Source organism: Pinus tabuliformis, chromosome J (assembly GCF_031772625.1).
Source record: "Pinus tabuliformis cultivar Carrire ecotype Pingquan chromosome J, CPIR1, whole genome shotgun sequence".
NCBI classification, from domain to species: Eukaryota; Viridiplantae; Streptophyta; class Pinopsida; order Pinales; family Pinaceae; genus Pinus; species Pinus tabuliformis.
This window is the reverse complement of record NC_142295.1, coordinates 779,087,047-779,108,156: the sequence shown is the minus strand read 5'-3', so window position 1 is coordinate 779,108,156 and position 21,110 is coordinate 779,087,047.

Below are 21,110 nucleotides of genomic sequence, written 5' to 3'. Positions count from 1 at the left end.
CTCGGAGGACAAAAATGGGGTGCGAAGAACGAGCCTGTTGCCACCTTGGAACGAAGTCAATTTGCAAATCATGAAATATATTACTTGTGAAGGTCGTTTCAGCATCGTGTATGCATATCACTTTCGGCTGCTCACTGAGCTGAGGCACCGAATTGACCTTCCTGTAGAACAGAAGCTGAGCATCCCTTATTACCTCCTGCAGTCTCTAATGGAGTGTGCTACAAAGCTGAAAGAGGGAATACCAGATCAGATAGCCCACCATGGGTTGATCAAGCTTCTTGTGGAGGATGCATTGCATTCATATAAGGTTCCCCTCTCATGGGAATCCTTCCGGAATTTGACAAAAGATGGGGACATTAAAATGTTGATCGAAGAAACGGGTTCCTCCAGCAGTGAGGAACAAGAAGCAGTGGCCGAGGAACAGGAAGAAGAAGGCCAAGAGACCCCGAAAATAGTACAGAAGAAGGAACAAAGGAAGAAGCATGAGGAAAAGGAGGACCAAGAAAAAGGTGGCACACCTATCCTGTCAGCAAGGGAAAAGAGGATGAAGAGCAGAATGGACAAAGCTGAGGTGGTCCACGTCAGCCCAAGTACCTCAACAGCCCCTGCAACCAAAGCAAAAAGCAAAACTCAGGCAGGCAAGCAAGCAGAGGTAGAGACACCTGTGTCTACAGGAAAGCAAAAACAGGCTTCTACAGGAAGCCCAAAAACAAAAACAAAGGCTTCTACAGGAAGCCCGAAGATCATTGAGAAGCAGGCTTCTACAGGAAGCCCAAAAGCAAAGACCAAGGCTTCTACAGGAAGCCCGAAAATCATTGGAGAACAGGCTTCTATGGGAAGCCCAAAAACGGAGACAAAGGCTTCTATAGGAAGCCCGAAATTGCAAAAACAGGATTCTACAGGAAGCCCGAAGACAGAGACAAGGGCTTCTACAGGAAGCCCGAAATTGGAAAAAGGGGCTTATACCAGAAGCCCGAAAGTCATTGAGAAACAGCCTCCTAATGGAAGTCTGAAGACAGAGAGAGGGCCTTCTACAGGAAGCCCGGGAGTGGCTAAAGCCGGGTCTTCTACAGGAAGCCCAAAAGCGGGAAAGAAAGAATCTTCTACAGGAGGCCTTGAAGTGGGCAAAGCAGGGTCTTCTACAGGAAGCGCGAAATCTGACAAGGAGGGGCCCTCTACAAGGAGCTCTGAGAGAGCAAAACGCAAGAAGGAGAAGGCTGGTATTCTAGAAAAGGAGGCAGCAGCGGTGCTGGCTGCCCTCAGTACACCTCCAAAGCTAAAGGAAAAGAGAGAGAGGGAGACCCCTCTACCATCTGAGGCCAGGAGAAGCAAGCGGATAACCACGGGCAAGCCACAGCCTCCACCCGGCAGCCAAACCACTTTAGGGGATGTCCCTACTTCGCCCAGTGCAAGAACCCCCTCTAAAACATCAGCAACCCCTGAGAAGGGAAGCCCAAAAATAACTTCCTGGACACGAAAAATAGGCCAGTCGCCTTCCGAAGCCCGGCTCAAGGAAATAGGAAAGGGGGAAGAAGCATCACCTTCGTCACCACCAGGGGCAGCAAAGGCAGGGCCGCCAAAAATAGGAAAGGAAGCAGCGCCACCCTCGGCAGAAAAGGCAGGACCACCAAAAACAGGGAAGGAAAAGCACGCTCCGGGCTCTAGTTCTCGGCCAAAGACGAGGAGTCAGGGCAAAGTTGCTCAAGGATGAGCAAATAGTTTAGCTGGGGGGTGATGATGAGCCCCAATTTTTGGTACAATTTGGGCTCATTTGGCCTACTTGCTCTGCTCAAACCATTCATTTTTTATTGCTTATGCATTCATTTCTTGGTTTATTCGTGTTGTTTGTAGGAAGAAGGGTAGGCATTCTATCTACGTGACTAATGCATGATGCTTTCAGGTTTTTGGCATTAAAAGGGAGAAAAGACCACGAGAAAGGAGACAAAGAGACAATGAGGTGGCACTGCTGGTTTTTAGGAGAGGATGTCCACGGTCTTGGGGACCTTCCTCGTGATTCCCACCATAGCTCCGAGCTCCAATCCATCTCCCCACCGAGCTTAGAAGCAGCCAACTGTTCTACAGGAACAGCAGTTATAACTGTTCTACAGGAACAACAGTTATGACTGTCCTACAGGATCAGCAGTTTAAACTTCAGTTGGACAGCCGAGCTCCTAAAATCAAGGACACCTGTTGGATGATCATTTGGCATAAATACTGAGGTCGTAGCATTGGATAGAAGCTTTTTGAACTTTGGTATTACTCTTGTAATTTGGAAGTACGAGCTATAGCTCGGTTTTTGTTCCTTTTGTAAGCCATTTTGGCATGTCATCAGACTTTCGTTTATGAATAAAGGCAGGCAGATTTTGATCTCATTCTGAGTTTCTAAGGGAGCTATAGCTCTCAGGTTAGGGCCCAACCTGAGAGCAATATATCTCCTCGGTGTTGTAATGTGTTTGCATTTCGTTCTAGCACTTTGAGTTTTTACTTCCACATGCAATTCGAATTTACAGTTTGTTAATTTAGTCTTTTTTATGAGCTTAGATAGGATTAGTTTATGGTGAATTTGTTTCACTTGCTTAGATTCGATAGGAGGATAGTTATAAATTATTGGAGCTCCAGCAAAAAGGTTGTTAAGGCTCACTGCCATCTCTGTTAGGGATTGGGGTGCAGTCCATAACCGACCACCAAAAAGAAACGCGGTTCTTCTCACTTCCATGCAAGCTGCAACATAGACATTTTCGTTGAAGATCCATCCATGCACGTTTGACAGTAAACCATACTTCTACATTTCACTTCCATGCACAAGTTTCATTTCTTGGTTTTCCATTGCTGTTCATAGGTTTCATAGCACAGTTATCATAGGTTAATGAATTTCTCGTTTTTGGGTGCATAAGTCATTTGTTTCATTTACGCTGCTCCTTATCATTCCACTTTCTTCTTCTTCTTCTTGATCTCTCCTCAATCCACCTACTCAGCCTCTGTCCAACTCATCTACCCTCCAACTCATCCATTAATCACTTAGCTCCATTTACTTACACTTTCATTGATCCCATCCTTCCAACCATTGAACCACTACATGCACTCTTCCTCCATTTGATTTCTCTGCTCCTGAGCCATCACCAGCTCCATCTCCATCTCACCTATCCTTCCACACCACTCCAACACTTCACCATCTCCCAAAACCTTCCATGGCCAACATCCTGTAGAATTGCACAGGCTTCCTGTAGAAATCTCTGAGTTTCCTGTAGGATCCCCTGCAGACTTCCTGTAGAAGCCTGCAAACTCGGTTTCTGAGCATCCGAACGTGGTAGACTTCTATGGACTGATGCTAGAGACCCTCTGGGACCTCCCTTAGCCATCCTGACCTTGCCCATGCTTTCCTTCCATTCCAACCGCTCCTGCACAACCAAACCCTAATCAAAAGCATCATCACAATAAATCCAACCACTTAATGAAAAAAATACAAAAACATGTCTTTTCAGATGCAAGTAGCTTAGATGCATGTATTTCAGTTCACTGCAAGTAATGGCATTAGTGTTAGTCGTTTCATTCACATTTTTGCATTGTAAGGGTCTAGCTAGTCAAATTAGGGTTTACTAGGGTTTTCATGCTTTATTGGCTTTCAGTTTCTTTCTGCAACTAGATTAGTCTTATTTCGGTTAGCTTTCATCCATCATTCATAAAGCTTCTTCTGTGAGCCTATAGAAGTTGGCTTGAGCCCTAGCGGACTTGTGCCAGCTGACCAAGTGACAGCTGCGACAAGAGCTAGTACTTGTGCATATAGCACCGTCGCTTCCAAGTTTGTACGAACTACCGGGTTGATAAAATTAGAGATCGGAAGCTCCAGGAGTTGTAGCATTATTGCTACAATACTGGAGCCCACCAACTGTCTCCCCTTCTAGAGTCTCAGGGGACCCTTCTCCCTGTTCTACCTTTTCTACCTCTTTTTCTCCTCCTTCTGTCTCTTTTTCTGTCTCTATTTGCTCTGTTTTTTCCTACTCTTTTTCTTCATCTTTCTCCTCCTTTATCTTAGTTTCTTCCTCGTTCCTTTCTTGTTCTGCTAAGCCACCAGTGGCTTCACCTTCTTCCCCTTGTTCTTCTTCCTCCTCATTGCCAATAAGACTGAAATCATAGGTTAGGGCCTTTAAGTCATCCTCAACTGTCATGTTTCAGAAGATTTCCCATGCTATAGGGAGTGTAAATGTATGGAGGGCTTCTTCCACTAAAATTTTGATTAATCCATGGTGAGCTAGATGTTCTGAATTCCCTTCCTGAACCTTAGTCTAGAGTCAATGAGGGACTACAGGAGGACGTAGGGGATGCTGAGCTTTTGTGGTGTTGGAGTGTCCATGCCATACCTTAATTCATGAAGGAGTCCAAAGTGATAAACATAGGCAATGTTGTACCTCCCTTCACAGGAAATGTATTTGATTATTTGGTAGCTAACCTCATCTCAAGGATATGGTATGCTAGCCCTTCTAATTCCATTTTTAGCCTCTACAGAGGTTTCATTGTTTTGGAAGAAGTTTTTCTTGGCAGCCTGGCCAATTGTTTTCCCATCCTTACTCCAAGGCAGCCCAAGAGGAAGGGTAGTGACCCTATTGATAAATTTAGGGGTTATCTCCATGGAAATACCTCTAAAGGTGAGATTGGCATGCGTTCTTGTGTGAGGGATCAAAGAGTGGGAAAATTCTTGGGCGATCTCCTCATCAAACCCTTGGAATTTCTCAAAAACGTTCATCCAATTTGCTCTTGTGAATATGTCCACTACTTGGGGATGTGCATGGAGCCTAGCGGAGTTAGTGGGCTCCTTTCTCATGAACCCTCCTGTCATTCTTTTGATACTCTTTTGGGAAACCAAATATGGAGATGGATACAACAATTTTTGAGAAAAACAAAGAAACAGAGGAGACTGTGTTTTTTTTAAATAAGCAGAAAAATTTTCTTATGTATTTTCTCCTCTCCTAAAGACTTTATTTCCTCCTCAATTTGAAACCACTTCTTGCATATGTTGATATTAAATGGAGTCATGCATGGAACCTACCTCCTCAAACCAAAAATCATGCTAAAACTCATATTTTCTCCCTTCAAAACAACTCACTGCCCCTCCTGTAGAAGCCTATTGTCCCTCCTGTAGAATTCCTGTAGTTGCTCCTGTAGAACCTGTAAGTGCTCCTGTAGAAAACATCGAGAGCAATAATATGGGAGAGATTGATGGAGGACAATGGTTATGAGGCTGTGGGGGCACAAGGAGACTATTGTAGCTAATTTACGAGAGAATGAAGGAAAAAGTGGTGAGAGTGCTCGGGGAGGAGTGCTTACTACCATTTATGGATATTTCCGGTGATGGGGGGTGAGCTGGCAAAGTATTCGTTGGCCATATTTGGACCGTTGGCCCCCACCTACCTTGTCATCATGGCCCCTCCTCGTAATAATCTCTCATGATTGCATCGGAGTTCACACTTCCTCCACTACCTGTCCTTGAAATCTTCCTTGAGTTGACTGTGCGCACGTGTGGGTGACATCTCGGATGAGTGGAGTTAACTAGATGAAGGTGACCAAGTTAACTGGCCACCTTTCCCTCGTTCAACCTCAACCATCTCGTTGCTTTCTCATGCCTTCTAATTACACAAATGCAAATGGAGGAGAAAGTTAGTTTCTTACCTGTGATCCAAATGTATTAAATGTGAGGTGTTGTGGCTCCCTCTTTGCTGCAAGCCTTTATTTATTTTGATACATGTTGTATGCTTACTGATGTGTGGCTATGTATTTTATAGGTTCTCCTTTGGCTGGGTCTGAGCTTCAGGTGCCTTCTTCAACCTTCATGTGTGCATTCTTTTGCTGTTGGTGCTAGGTTTTGATGGGATAAGCTGCTATAGGAATTCCTATAGGAGCTCCTGTAGCTGTTTCTCCCCTTGAAACTTTAGCTTCTTTCAATGCTTGGAGCTTTGAGGATGATGCCAGAAGTGTAGATAGAGATGGAGAGGTAGTAGGTAGGCTTCAGGTGAGGTGGATGGTGTTGCTTCCTCTCTTATTTTTGTTTTTTTTTTCTTTTCCTGGAAAAATGTATTTTTTTTTTTTATCTGTGTTTTCTTGGGTAGGAAGAAGAATGATGCTTGGGGTGTGACGCAGGCTTGCAAGTGATGGCAAGGAGGTTTTATGACTGTGGTAGTGTTTATAGGTTCTCTACGAAGCTTCCTTGCTCCTCGAACTGCCTTTTATATTCATTTCTGGCTCTCTGTAATTTCTACAGGAGCCTCCTGTAGAAAAGATAGTTTTTGAAAAAAAACACAGTGGGGTGAAAGAAATGGTAGAAATGATGGAGAAAAGTGTAGAGAAGATAGGATAGGTGCTGGTGTGGATGTAAGGGTTCCCTTGGCACCTTCTTCCCTACCCTTTAGTCCTCCTGCAACCTGCAATGCAAATGAAAATTCACTTTTTTTTTGAAAACAACTAGGGTGCCCCAGGGAGGTTCTCACCCTAATTTCCTACCTTGGGTGCCTCCAAGCGAGTTTTTCACCTAGGGATCATTTTTTATCTCTTTTGTTTGACATCATTGGGCCACCTCAGAAGAGGTTTTGAACCCAATGATGGGACTCAAGCGCCTCATGGAGGTTTTCACTTGAGTCCTTATTTTCTATTTTTTCTTTTTCTTTAGTGAGTGGGTAAAGTGGAAGCTAAGACATGCTCCACTACCATCACTGTTTTATCCGGAACTTCAATAAAATCTCACTTTGAGAGGGGTTTCTTGTAGACCTTCAATCAATTTCCGTTGACAAGCATGGGTATGGCTTCATCATCAATGGTTCTGATCAGAACTGAAGCATTGTCATTTCATTTCTCCATAGTGTAGGGTCCCAACCATCTTTTCCTCAGCTTGTCTTTGAAAAGTTTGTATCCTGAATCATAGAGTAGTGCCCAATCTCCCACCTATAATTGCTTCTCCTTGATATTTTTGTCATGCCATACCTTTCTCTGAAGCTGAACTACCTCTATATGGAGAAGGGCCTTCAATCTATGTTCATCCAATGCATTGAGCTGAACTAATCTTTCTTTCTGTGCATGGCTGAGGTCTAGGTCTAGCTGAGCTGCCATGCTTAGGGTATTGAATTCAAATTCTATTAACAGCAAAGTCTTCTTCCAATAGACTAGTTCATAGGGTGTGAACCCTGCGGTGGTCTTCCATGTTGTGTTGTAGGTCAAAGTGGCCTGAACTAATCTGTCAACCTAGTCTTTTCTGTTGCTACTCACTACCTTGGTCAGGATCCCTTCCAATGCTCTGTTAGTGACCTCCACCTACCCATTGTCTTGTGGATGGTAAGGGGTGGAAGTCCTGTACTTGATTCTATGATGTGTGAGCAGGTATTCAATCAAATTGGAAGTGAACTAACTGCCTTGATCTGTGACGAACTCTCTTGGATACCCGAACTTGTAGAATATGTTTTCTCTCAAAAACTCAGCTAGTTTTTCCTCTGTAGTGGCTTTCATTACTTTTGTCTCTGCCCACTTTATCAGGTAATCGGTGCACAGAATGATGTATTGTTTCTGCTTTGAAGGAGGGTTGATAGGCCCCATAAAGTCCATGCCCCACTTCTCAAATGGTTCAAAGGTCACTTGTGGTTGCATGGGAATCTCATCCTTTTGAGTAGGTTTCCCCATCCTCTAACACCAATCACACTGGCTGATATATCTCCTCACATCTTGATGAAGAGTGGGCTAGTAGTAGCTTTCTTGCAGTATCTTGAAGGCAGTTCTTTTTGCTGCAAAGTGACCTCCACAAATCCCATCATGACAGGTCAGGAGGATGTCAAAGACTTCCTCTTCCCTGACACATCTTCTCAAGATCTGATCTGGGCCAAGTTTGAAGAGATTGCCCCTAATCTAGGTGAAAGGGGCGCTTTTCCTTATGATCTTTCTCTTCTCTTTTGAGGGAAGGTGTGGTGGGAACTTTCCTGAAACCAAGTAGTTTGCTATATCAACAAACCATGGAGAGAGGACTGAGATAGCAAATAGATGTTCATCTAGCATTTGGTCATCCACCATTTCTTCTTCACCTGCAGGCAAATTTACTCTAGACAAAAAGTTAGCAACAACATTTTCTTTACCAGGCTTATCAATAATGGTCAAATCAAATTGTTGCAGTAAAAGCAACCATATAATAATGTGAGCATTTACATCTAGATTTTTCATTAAATATCTAATTGCAGCATGATCAGTGTGCACAAAGGTTTGATAGCCTGTGATATAATGTGTGAATTTGTTTAAGGAATGCATGATAGCTAGGAGTTCCTTCTCGGTCACTGTATAGTTCAAATCTGCCTTTGACAAGTTTTTTCTTATAAAGTATATGGAATAAGGTAACTTTTCATCAATTTATCCTAAGGCTGCTCCTATTTCTTTGTTCAAGGCATCTGTGTGAATGTGGAAAGGTAGGGCCCAGTTTGGGCCTTTGAGAATTGGGGCAATCACTAGCTTGCTCTTCAAGGTATCTAAGGATTCTTGACAGTTTTCTAACCATATGAACTCAACACCTTTGTCTAAAAGGCCAAACAAAGGAGAGGCTAGCTTGATGAAATCTTTAATGAATTTTCTGTAATATCCGGTTAAGCCTAGGAAACTTCTGACATTTCTCACCTTCTGAGGAGGTGGGACCCTTTGGATGATGGCAATTTTGTTGGGGTCCACCTGCAGTCCTTGTTGAGATATTGCATGACCTAACACAGTCCCTTCAGTCATCAAAAGTTCACATTTTTTTGGACTGAGGGATAGGTTCATCTCAATACATTTGTCTATAACTTTTCCTAGGTTAGATAAAGCTTCCTGAAAGTCAAAGCCATAAGGAGTAAAATCATCCATGTATATTTCTACTGCATCATGAACCAATTCAGAAAATATACTCAATACCGCTCTTTGGAAAGTGGCTAGAGCATTGCACAAACCAAAAGGAAGGACCTGATATGAAAAGTTACCCCATGGACAAGTGAAAGTGGTCTTATCTTGGTCTTTCGAGCTTATTTGAATCTAATTGTACCCGCTAAACCCATCTAGGAAAGATAAAAACTTTTTCCCTGCCAGACCGTCTAATACTTGATCTATGAAATGTAAATGAAAATGGTCCTTTTTAGTGGCTTTGTTCAATTCCCAATAGTTGACACAGATTCACCACTTACCATTTTTCTTTGGCACTAGCACCAAAGGAGAGACCCATTAACTGTCAGAGATGGGATAGATGAATCTTGCATCAAGCGATTTCTGTATTTCTTCTTTAACAATATCTTTAATTGTTGGATTCATCCTCCTTTGAGGCTGCCTTACTGGATTGCAACCTTCCTTGATGTAGATATGATGAGTACATACTGAAGGGTGGACTTCCTTCATTTCCTTATATCTCTAGGCAAAGGCATCTAGATGTTTTCTCAGCAGGCTACATCGCTCCCTTCTCCTGGGAAGTAGATAGGGATGGATTGATTTACAATGTTCTTTCTGGGTTGAACTCTATATTTTTGACACGGGGAGTAGGATCGACCACACAGAGATCAGTTGAGGGGTTTTTTTGGGTTTCTCTTACTATATCTTCTAAGGGTGATATACCAGGAGGTGGATTCTGAATCAAATTTTCTATCATATCATCCTCATCTTGCAGTTTTCCCCCCATTGCGGTTTCTAATGTACAAAGTGGTGCAGAATAAACTTCATCCTCATATTCCTCCTCCAACCAGAAAGATAGATCATGCTCTAGCAAGGGTTGAGAAAGAGGGTATAGGATTAACTGCTTGGACATGTGCCCATTCTTTATGGTCATGTTCCCAGCTTGACAATGGATGTAGGCATCGACTGAGCCAACCAGTGTCTTCCCAGAATGTGAGGATACCCAATGAGCTTTTCCTTTGGTAGGAGAACTAAGAAATCAGCAGGGTACTCCCAAGAATCAATGGAGACCATCACATCCTCCACAATCCCCTCAAGGGTCATGGTGGAGCAGTCTGCTAGTTGTAGCACGATCGTGGTCATCCTCAAGGAGCCCTAGAGGTTAAGTTTGAGCATTGTGTCCTTTGTCATCACATTGATGGAAACTCCCAGATCAATCAAGGTGTGTGGGATCATGGTGCCATTGATGTGGACATCAACTAGTGGGCTTCCAGGGTCCAGATATTTTGGACAGATTACCTACCCTAACATCAAGTCAGACAGTTGTCCTATGACATTGATGGTTGGGGGATCTCCCTTGCACCTTCCTAGATGCCTAAAGCACTTCTCTTTGATCAACCTATTGTAGATAGGTACATCTTTTATGGCTTGGAGAAGTGGTATATTTACACATAAATGCTTCAATTCTCCCAAGAGTTCAGTTTCTTTTGCGGTAGGCTAGACTGTTGCGGATTGTCTCTCAGGAAAGGGTGGATTTGCTTTAGGTTCACTTTCCACTTTATCTTCCTCAACTTCCCCAGGTGGAGGCTGGATATCTGGGAGAACTTTCCCAAATCGCATGTTAATTTCCTGAATCTCCACAACATAAGTTGGGCATGAAGGTTCCCCACTATACACTTGCTGAGCCTGTTTGTTGTTTAGGTTCAGATTTGGCTGGGCAGGAATTTGGGGTTGCTTTTGTGGAGCAGGAGGTAATGGTTGTGGTTGGGCAAGTGGTGCAGGCAAAAGAGTGGGAAGAGAGTTGTATTGGGGTCTCCACCCTTGATGAGATGCATTCCACCCAGGCTGTGGCTAAGCATAGGATTGAAATGAATGGGTCACTGGTTGGACATGATATTGAGATGTGAAGGTCCAAGGAGATGGTGTGGACCAGGAAGGATGAGTAGGGGGACCCCAAGAAGGTATGGAGGGCACTTGGTTGGGTTTGTAGTATGCCTGAGATGTCCCTTGCACCCCTTGTTGTTATGGTCTAGGTCCAAGTGGCCTTCTTTGGTTTATCTAGTAGAGCTGTTCAGTGACTCCCTCAGCCCCTTGATGTATAGCTTTAAGTCCGAGCAAGGAAGGACACTTATCTATAGAATGATTGTCTTCACAGACTGAACAAACCTCTATAGAATTCAATGGGAATTCATTCCTATGATGCCTCCTGGTGCATCTAGGGCAAAAAATGGCCAAAGCCCTCTCTGCTTCCTCTTGTTTCCTTTTGATATGTAAGGTGTCCACTTACATGGAAAGATTCTGCAGCATCTCACTCTTGAAATCTTCCAGAATGTTCCCAATTTCTCCTTTAACGGATGAGTTAGAGGAAGAGGTATTGGCTATGGGTTGAGTCCCCCTACCTTTCTTTCTAGCAGTTCTAGAATGGTTTCTAAAAATAGTCTTTATGTCCTCATAGGGTATTTGGTAGATGTCTTCCTCAGCCAGTAGATGGAGGGTGTCTATAAGATCGTCCTGGATTCCCCTGAGTAGGACTAACTTTAGAGACTTAGGGTCAAGTGTACACCCATCCCTTTTGTAAGTGAGCTGGAACCTCTCTTCATAGTCTTCCAGGGACTCATCACTTCCTATGGTCATTCGGAAGATTTATTCTTTAGTATCTTTTGACCTACAATAGTCTCAATACTTGTTGTTAAAGGCTTGCTGCATTAGAGCCCAAGTTGTGATGCTATTACCAGGTAATCAAATGAACCAGCGCATTGCTACATCCTTGAGAGTAGAAGGGAATAGTTTCAACTTTTGCTCCTCTTCTGCATAGTCATAGGTTTTACAAATAACAACAAACTCGAACAAAAAGGTGTCAGGATCTTCTGTAGTCAGATCATGGAAATGGGGTAGGGTGGAAGGGCTTATATTCTTCATTTTGGTGCCCCCATTGGTCTCCCGAATGGGAAAGTTACCCTCTATTCCCTCCCTAGAATTTCTATTTTCAGCCATTGGCTCCAAAGGAATGTTTTCTTCTTCTTCTTCCCTTATAGGTTCTTCAAATATGTCTTTCTGTTCACCTAAGGGTTCTTCTTGATCAAAGCCACCGAAGAAGAGAGAAGGCTGGCTATGTGAAGCAGTGGGGATGTTGGGCAAAATTTTTGCTAAGCTATCTCTATTCCTACGAGGTATGAAAGGAAATCTTTTTGGTTGGTTTTTCTTTATTTTTTTTTTCACACTGATAGTACCTGCAAAATTTAAATTGATTGAACAAAAGAAATTGCAACTAACAGAAATGAACTAGCTAAAATGGAAATTTTTAAAATTGAAAAGGAAAGCAAGGAAACACAGAACTTGAAAGGAAAGAAATGACTAGTCTACTTTTGCTTAAATGAACTATTAGCAGAATGTTTCAATAGGAAATAGAAAAAAGCAGTAATCACAGAATACTCTGACGCTTCCCCGACAACGGTGCCAAAAAGTGGTGAGCAATAGTATTGTAGCAATAATGCTTCAAGTTCGGGCTACCTACTTTACTCTTATCAACCTGGTAGTTCGTAACACACTTGGAAGCATCGGTGTTGTATGCACAAGTACTAGTTCTTACTACAAATTGTCACTTCGTCAATCGGCGCAAGATCACTAGGAGTTCAAGCCAACTTCTATGGATTCCAGAAGAAGCTCTATATGTGATGAAAGGAGAGAAATATTACTCTACAAATGCTACCCTAACTGCAGAAAGGAGAAATATTGAAATGTAAAGCAAGCCTAGGAAGCGCTAATTAACCAACTAATTCCACTTTTGCAGAAAGAACTATGAAAACCATGAAAGGAATTCCATTACCTACTCAAAGAAGTAAAAAACATATAACTATGCTATTTCTAGTAGTAAAAAAGCAAAGAACATATTTTTGGATTTTTATGTGGTTTTATGTGAATTGACATGCATGTAATTTATTGTGTGTGGGTGTGGCAGGAATAGGTGGCGTTGGATGGCGCTTTTGGTACTCAAGAGGATGTAGGATGGTGTCAATGGGTCCTAGGATGTCTTAGGTGGCCATCTGGAGGCTTTTCCCACAATCAGCCTTCAAAAGAAATCCTACACGAAAATCTATAGGAGGACACAGGAAATCTACAAGAGGAAAAACAACGTTCCACAGGAGACTTACAGGAGGAGGCCGAGAGCAGTTTTCACTATTTTGAGGGTGTGAGAGTGGGTGAAAGAGGTGGATGAAGGTTGGAATGAGGTGTTAGAGTGCCTATGGTCTACCAAGAACCACCAAGACAGAGAAATATGATTGGATTTTCTCAAGGAGAGAGGAAGAAGTCCTTGGAAAAATGCAGGAAACTAAGGCAGAATTGAGGGGAGGTTTAGGCGACCTGTATGGCATGGGTTAGGTGGAGGATGTGATGGCTGATAGGCTGACCTACTTCTACAAGAGATCTGCTACAAAGGAACTGACAGTCAACCAATAAGGTCAAACAAGCAATGAAATGAGTGCATCTAGAAAAACAGAGTTTTCATCAAACTGGTCTAAACTATGATCTATGAAAGGAAATCCTGAGAAATACTATAGGAAAGGAAAGCATGAAAGAAGACTATTGCAAATAAAGAAGTGATCATGATGAAGAATATCTGAAGCAAGGCAAAACTGGACTTTTAACCTACCAAAAAGCTGCAAACACTAGAAGTCATATGAATGAGGAAAATCTATGTTTTTATGGAAGCAAGAGGGTCTTGGCCTCAAATCATGGTTCCAAAGGGAGGAAGAGAGGCCAAGGCACTATTTCTAGCCTTTTGAATCTTTTATTTATCACTTCTTAACCTACTATAGAAAGCATAAATGGAAGCAAACTACTAAATCATTAAAAGCAACCTATTCTTAACCATAAAAGAAATACATCTAACAGCAACCTAATCTATAACTGAATTAAAACATACAAATACAAGTAAAATAGGAGCTTGGATACTTGGATTGGGCCCTAACCCAAGAGATTCAGCCCTATGAGGTAACTCAGTGCCAACTCAAAAAGGATTCCATCTTTATTTTCAAAACAATAGCAAGATTACATGAAACTGTCACAAAATAATAAGCTTGAAGTTGAGCAGAGTTCACATGAGAAAAAATCCAACAAAAATACACCAAAAATCTGACCCTAGTGAGGCCTTAGGCATCTCTCCTTATAAAAATAAACATACCAATAACTTCCTTAAAATCAGGGAGGCTTGGCTCCCAAAACTCGAGATAATCATCATTCATTCTTCACTTGCTCGGCTGCCTCCTAGTGCATGATTCAACTGCTTGTACTCTGAGCTGAATGAAGGGGAATTCGAAGTGAGGAGTAATAAATGAGGGGGATTCCATCCTATAAGTCCTCCCCTTTTTCCACTTCGATCTATTGCTGCCGTTTTTCCACTGGATCCTTGACTTTGACCTCAAAAATCATCAATAATCTGCATTAAATACACATTAGACCACATGGCACAATAACTAACTCAACTCACCCTATAAGCATAAATGTAATCAGAAAATCATGTAATAAGCTAAGAGAATGGTTGATTTGACTAGGTTAGGAGGTAAAATGAGCCCATATAATTACCCATTTATGAGACTCATCAAGTACCAGACCTAACATCATGCTTGCAGTAGGAATTGTTGGATGGTTCCAAGAAAATCCAAAGGAATCAAATCTCCAGGCAGTCAAAAGAATATTCAAATATCTTCAAGGAAGTTAGGACTTTGGACTATGGTATCCTAAAGATACATACCTTACTCTTCATGCATATACAAATGCAAATTGGGTAGGAAGTGTTGATGATTGAAAGAGCACCAGTGGAGAGGCATTCTATATGGGTTCTAGGTTAGTGTCTTGGTTCAACAAGAAACAAATTTCGATTGTTTTATCTACAGTTGAAGCAGAATATGTGGCTGTTGCATCTTACTTCACACAACTACTTTGGATGATGTAAACTTTGCAAGACATTCAAATCACATGTACTCCACCCATCTCCATTCTATGTGATAATACAAGTGTCGTCAGTGTTTCAAAAAATCCAATCATGCACTCCAAGACCAAGAACATACCCATCAAGTGGCATTTTCTATGAGAACAAGTGCTTGAACAATAGGTAAAATTGGAGTATGTTCCCTCCAAAGAAAAAGTTGTTGATATATTCACTAAACCATTTCCCAGTGAAACATTTGAATATCTCAAACAAAAGTTGGGAATAATTGTGGCATCATCCTGCTGTTAAATCCATTTTTTCAAAGCAAGGTTATTATACGCGGGTTTCAGGAAGTTTAGTAATATATACATGCAGGTTTCTTTGGTTGAAGGAGCGTATATGTTTTTATAACAGAAAAACAGTGTGTCAAACTCTGATATGGGTGCTCTGTATGATGTTGATGATTACAGTCTGACGATATGCTTTGCTCATTGATTTTTATCTGACTGAAAAAAATGCCTTGATGAATGACTTGTTGATAATGCCTAGGTAACGTAGGTGTACGGGGAGCATTAGCCTTCACACACATTGTGCATTGTTGGAATTATGGTTGTTGAGTCCATCTATGGCTTCCGATCTTTACATCATTTTCGTTTAAATCATGTAAAGGTCTAGGGTGTGATATGACTTCTTATATATTTGAATAAGTCCTATTGGACAAATGATCTAATTTGTACCCGTTGGAAATATTACTAAGAGGGGGCTGAATTAGTATAATCAAATCAATAATTTAATTTTCAAAACTGATTTGTATATGCTACTTCATCTTAGTGAACTAGCGTGTATACGCAACTGTACTTAATGAAACTAGCGTATATGCAGAGATATTTTGATTTACCCAAATTATCATGCATTGAACTTTAACCAGTATATCAGGAATTCATTAGACAGTGCAATAAAAGCAGAATAAAACATCACACATAAGTAACACACATGAACACCAAGATATAAGGTGGAAACCCAATGTGGGTGAAAACCACCTGCTGCAATCGTCTCCGTCTTCTTTTAATAATAAGAGAATTCTCTTTACAATTTTTTTACTGGTGTAGTCTTATACCAATACACAGGCTTCTGCTTGCAGAAGGCTACAACCTTCTCTTGTTCTCCTGCTTCTACTAGAAGGGAGCTACAACTCCTTAGCTCTTGTACTAGATGATGTGTTTACTAGTACGTAGGTGCCGGCCTATGGAAGGATACAACCTTCTCTTTTCTTCCAAGGAAAACGTTTCATAAATTTTCAAATTGGATCCATCAACAACATCAATCTTCAAATATATCTGCATCAACCAATCTTTCTTTCGAACCAACCACAACTGAATCAATCAATCACTCCATCAATTTGATCATTCAGAATGTTGTCACCAGAATACAGTAATCAAAACCCAAGCCAGAACCCAGAACATTGCAACAACAAACAGAAGAAACTAAAACATATTTTATAAGGTATACGCAACTTGCATGTGTCAAACCTGCATGCATACACACTTTCCTCAAGGCGAACCAACATACAGATCTGCAAATCAAATTTATGATATATACGATGCTTTGATATGCAGAACTAGTGTGTATACACTCTTTTTCTAAAGTAAACCCATGTACAGATCTCTAAATGATGATTTAAACATTACATCTATTCCAGACTTCAGTCATACCCAAATCATCATATTTACAAACTACAAAATGCGTCAGTTATTCAGATAAATGATCAAACCAAATAAAGATAATTCACTTCAAGCCTTGAGATCCTAATACATCATTAGATCTTATCCTTCATCAAACTCTAAGGTTCTTCCTTGGTTCAGATCAAGCACAGTACCATAAGCCAATAACCTGCATATTAGATCTCACACTTTATCAAATACACGATACTTGCACTCCTTAGCCTAATGATCTTCTCCTCCTTTTATAGTCTTAGTCCTTTCTCAATACAATGGACGAAAACCATTTAGGACCAAATACCTGGGGTTAATACGTCGGACCAGATGCCTTGGACCAATACCATGGATCAAAATACCATGGGCCAAATACTTCAGACCAAAAATTTAGTTTTCCAAGGTATACACACTTTTCCTTCTGTGAAAGTACGTGTGTACATACACGCAGCTTGTATACAGTGAACCTTTGTGTATACGCATCTTGGTCAAAGGTGAACCTACGTATACCTATTTTTCTTCATTCTGTGAAGATTGATCTGTAATTCTTTATTGTTTACATGCTATACTTTTATCTAAGTGAGTTTCCTTCTAAACTGATTCCTTGAAGCTTCCCTGCATTTCATCACATTTGTAAACACTACTATCATGCATTATGTCACATTTGATATCTCTTCTGTAGATTCATCTAGTTACCATATACAAGTGAGTTGTTCTGCTACAAGTGGGTTGCCATCAAGTACAACACATACGACATAATGCCAACAATCTCCCCCTTTGGACTTGGTGGCAACAACCACACCAAGTCACTCTCCCCCTTTGACATCAAGGATAAAGGGTCATGCTCCCCTGAGTGCATGTTGAATTCTATGATATGCTGAAGTGTGTTGATTGAGCTACAATGATCGAGTCCATGATCCCCCTAAGCATAAGTAAAGTCTTCAAAAATATGTTCTAAAAGAAGAACATGACTCTATACATAGATCACTAATGACTTTCCTATCACCAATGAATCATACATACATCCATCTCCCTACCAAGTGGTGATATACCAAATTTGACTCATCCACCCAACCAAGTGGGGATATATCAATTGTTTATACATGTCAAAAACAAGAAACATTACATCATCCATCCCATGCATAGTGGAGTTACAAATGAGGTCTTCTGATGACTGTTACATTAAAAGATATACATGACATATATAATAGAGACCAAATATCTTAAACAAGACCATGATAGTCATCAGCATCTATCATATGATCTGCACCATCAGCAGCATCTGTCAACAGCATCTAGACCAACAACCTGTATATGTCCATCATTAGTTTCCAAAATATCATCAACCATGTTCTCCCCCTAAACCTGTTCCACCTATTCATTGTTAGATCTGATCATTGCATATGTCAATAAGAGATATCAAAGCATCATCATCAATCAGATATACATCAAGTTATCAACAACTTTATGAGGACCAATATATTTCCACATGTTATCAATAGATTGAAGCCATCATCAAACAGAGTAGATAATTGATAGAACCATAGCAAACCCCTTTTTCCTAAGTCTGGCCTACTGCTTTTCTTTAAACCACTATATACGCGATTGTGCCCATAGAAACTCGTGTATGTACGCGATTATGCTTCATGAAACTCGCGTATAACCACCTTTCTCTGAAAAATAGGATTTAACAGCAGGATAATGCAGAAAATACTCCTAGCTTTTGTCTAAGATATTCAAATGTCTCTCTGGGTAGTGGTTTAGTGAATATATAAGCAACCTATTCTTTGGAGGGAACATACTCCAATTCGACCTTTTGTTTAAGCACTTGTTCACATAGGAAATGATATTTGATGGGTATGTGCTTGGTCTTGGAGTGCATCACTGGATTGTTTGAAATACTAATGGCACTTGTATTATCACATAGAATGGAGATGGGTGGAGTACATCTGATCTGAATGTCATACAAGGTTTGCATCATCCAAAGTAGTTGTGTGCAACAAGATGCAGCAACCACGTATTCTGCTTCAGCTGTAGATAATGCAATTGAGCTTTGGTTCTTGCTAAACCAAGACACTAACCTGGAACCCATATAGAATGCACCACCACTAGTGCTTTTTCTGTCATCAACACTTCCTACCCAATCTGCATCTGTATATGCATGAAGTCTAAGATCTATATCTCTAGGATACCATAAGCCAAAGTTCTGTGTTCTTTGAAGATATTTGAAAATTCTTTTGACTGCCTGAAGGTGTGATTCCTTTGGATTTTGTTGGAATCTTCCAACTATTCCCATTGCATGAATGACGTTTGGTCGGGTAGCTGTTAGATAAAGAAGACTACCAATCATGGATCTGTAAGTTGGTTGATGCATTGCTGCTGATTCATCATTTGAGCTAAGACGGCATCCTGTTACCATTGGAGTCCATACTGGTTTAGAATCTTCGATGCAATAATTTTTTATGATTTGTTTGAGATATTTGGTTTGTGAGAGAAAAATACCATCTTTATTTTTTTGAACTTGTAGACCAAGAAAATAGGTAAGCTCACCAAGCAAGGACATTTCAAATTCTTATTGCATTACTGAAGCAAAATTTTGACTCATGGATTCTTCATTGCTACCAAAAATGATATCATGAACATACAGAACAATTATTAGCAATTTACCAGTGTCCACCTTTGTATATAGATTGCTATCTGCTGACCCCTTTGAAAAACCCTGTTGGTGGAGATATTTGTCAAGACGGTAAAGCCATGCCCTCGAAGCCTGTTTTAGACAATAGAGAGATTTTCTGAGTTTGCATACAAGTTTTGCATCATTTCCAAGAATGAATCCTTCTGGTTGTTCAATATAGACTTCTTCTTCTAAGTCTCCATTAAGAAAGGTAGATTTTACATCCATTTGGTATACTTTGAATTTCTGAAAACTAGAAAGTACCAGAAACATTCTTATGGCTTCAAGTCTAGCAATAGGTGCAAAAGTTTCTTCAAAATCTATACCTTCTTGTTGAGCATATCCTTTACAAACAAGTCTGGCCTTGTTTCTAATAACTTCTCCATTTTCGTTCAGCTTGTTTTGAATATCCATTTAGTTCCTATGATATTCTTATCATGAGGTCTAGGAACTACTTCCCAAGTATTATTTTTTTCAATTTGCTCAAGTTATTCATTCATGGCCTTGACCCAAAATTCATTTGTGCATGCTTCATTTATATTTTGAGGTTCAGTGGAAGGTATTAATGCTATATAGCTTGAAGCTTCGACAATGGTCCTTCTAGTTTGCACACCTGCCTCTTTTTCCCCTAAAATTTGAGTTTCTGGATGATTTTTATGAACATACCTGGACGGAGTCTTTTCTTATATCGTTATCTCTTCTTCTGGTGCTTCATTGGGTTCTTCTTCAGAATCAGTGTGATTTGATGTGGGAAAATGATCCTCATCTTCTTCATTGTCATAATCTTCAGCTTTTATCTATTTTGCATTTTTGCATGCTTCATCAACCACAACATCAATACTTTCAATAATTTTCCCAAGTCTTTTATTGTAACATTTATATCCTTTACTTCGGGAAGAGTAGCGAAGAAGAATACCCTCATCTACTCTGGGTTCAAACTTACCACGTTTTTCATCAATCCTATTTATGTAACATTTGCTTCCAAAAACTTTGAAGTATTTTACAGTAGGAGTCTTACCATACCAAAGTTCATGTGGAGATTGAGTGTTGTTTACCCGAACATTTTCTTGGTTGAGAATAGTGACGATGGTGAATGCAGCTTCACCCCAAAAGGTTGTAGGAGTTCCAGATTCATCTAACATAGCATGAACCATTTGTTGAACATTTTTGTTCATCCTTTCTACCACTCCATTTTGTTGAGAAGTCCTTGGAGTGGAGAACTGCCTTTTTATTCCATGTTCTTCACAAAATTAAAGAATTCAATTGAGGTAAATTCCCCTCCTCGAATAGATCTGGGGCATTTGATTTTGTGATCTGATTCATTTTCAACCAAAGATTTGAAGGTTTTGAACTTTTCAAATGCTTCATCTTTATGCTTTTAAGAAGACCTATCCAACACATTCTAGAAAAATCATCAATGAATAATATAAAGTATTCTTCTCCACGAGGTGACTTTTTCCTTGATGGTCCACATAAATCAGTATGAACAAGTTCAAGAGGCTTACTAGCTGACCCTTCCTTTTCAATGAAGTGAGATCTAGTTTTCTTACCAAATTGACATGATTTTCATATAGTATTTTCAGGAATGTTGATATCTGGAAGATCATGAACAGCCTGGAATTTGCATGCTTTTCTTTTTGAGAAAAGCTTATATGTCCCAATCTTCTATGCCATAGCCAGTTTTCATCATTTTTTCTTAGATAGCACTATTGTTGTCCTCCCTTGAGTATGTATAGGTTGTTTGGAGTTCTTTTCCCTTTGATCACAGTTTCTCCTGTATCAAGCTCACAAACAACACATCCATTTGATCGAAACACTACTTCATTTCCTTGATCACACATTTGACTCACACTCAATAGGTTATGCTTTAAACCATCAACATACATAACATTCCTAGCTTTAACTTTTTCTTTCAAAAAAATAGAGC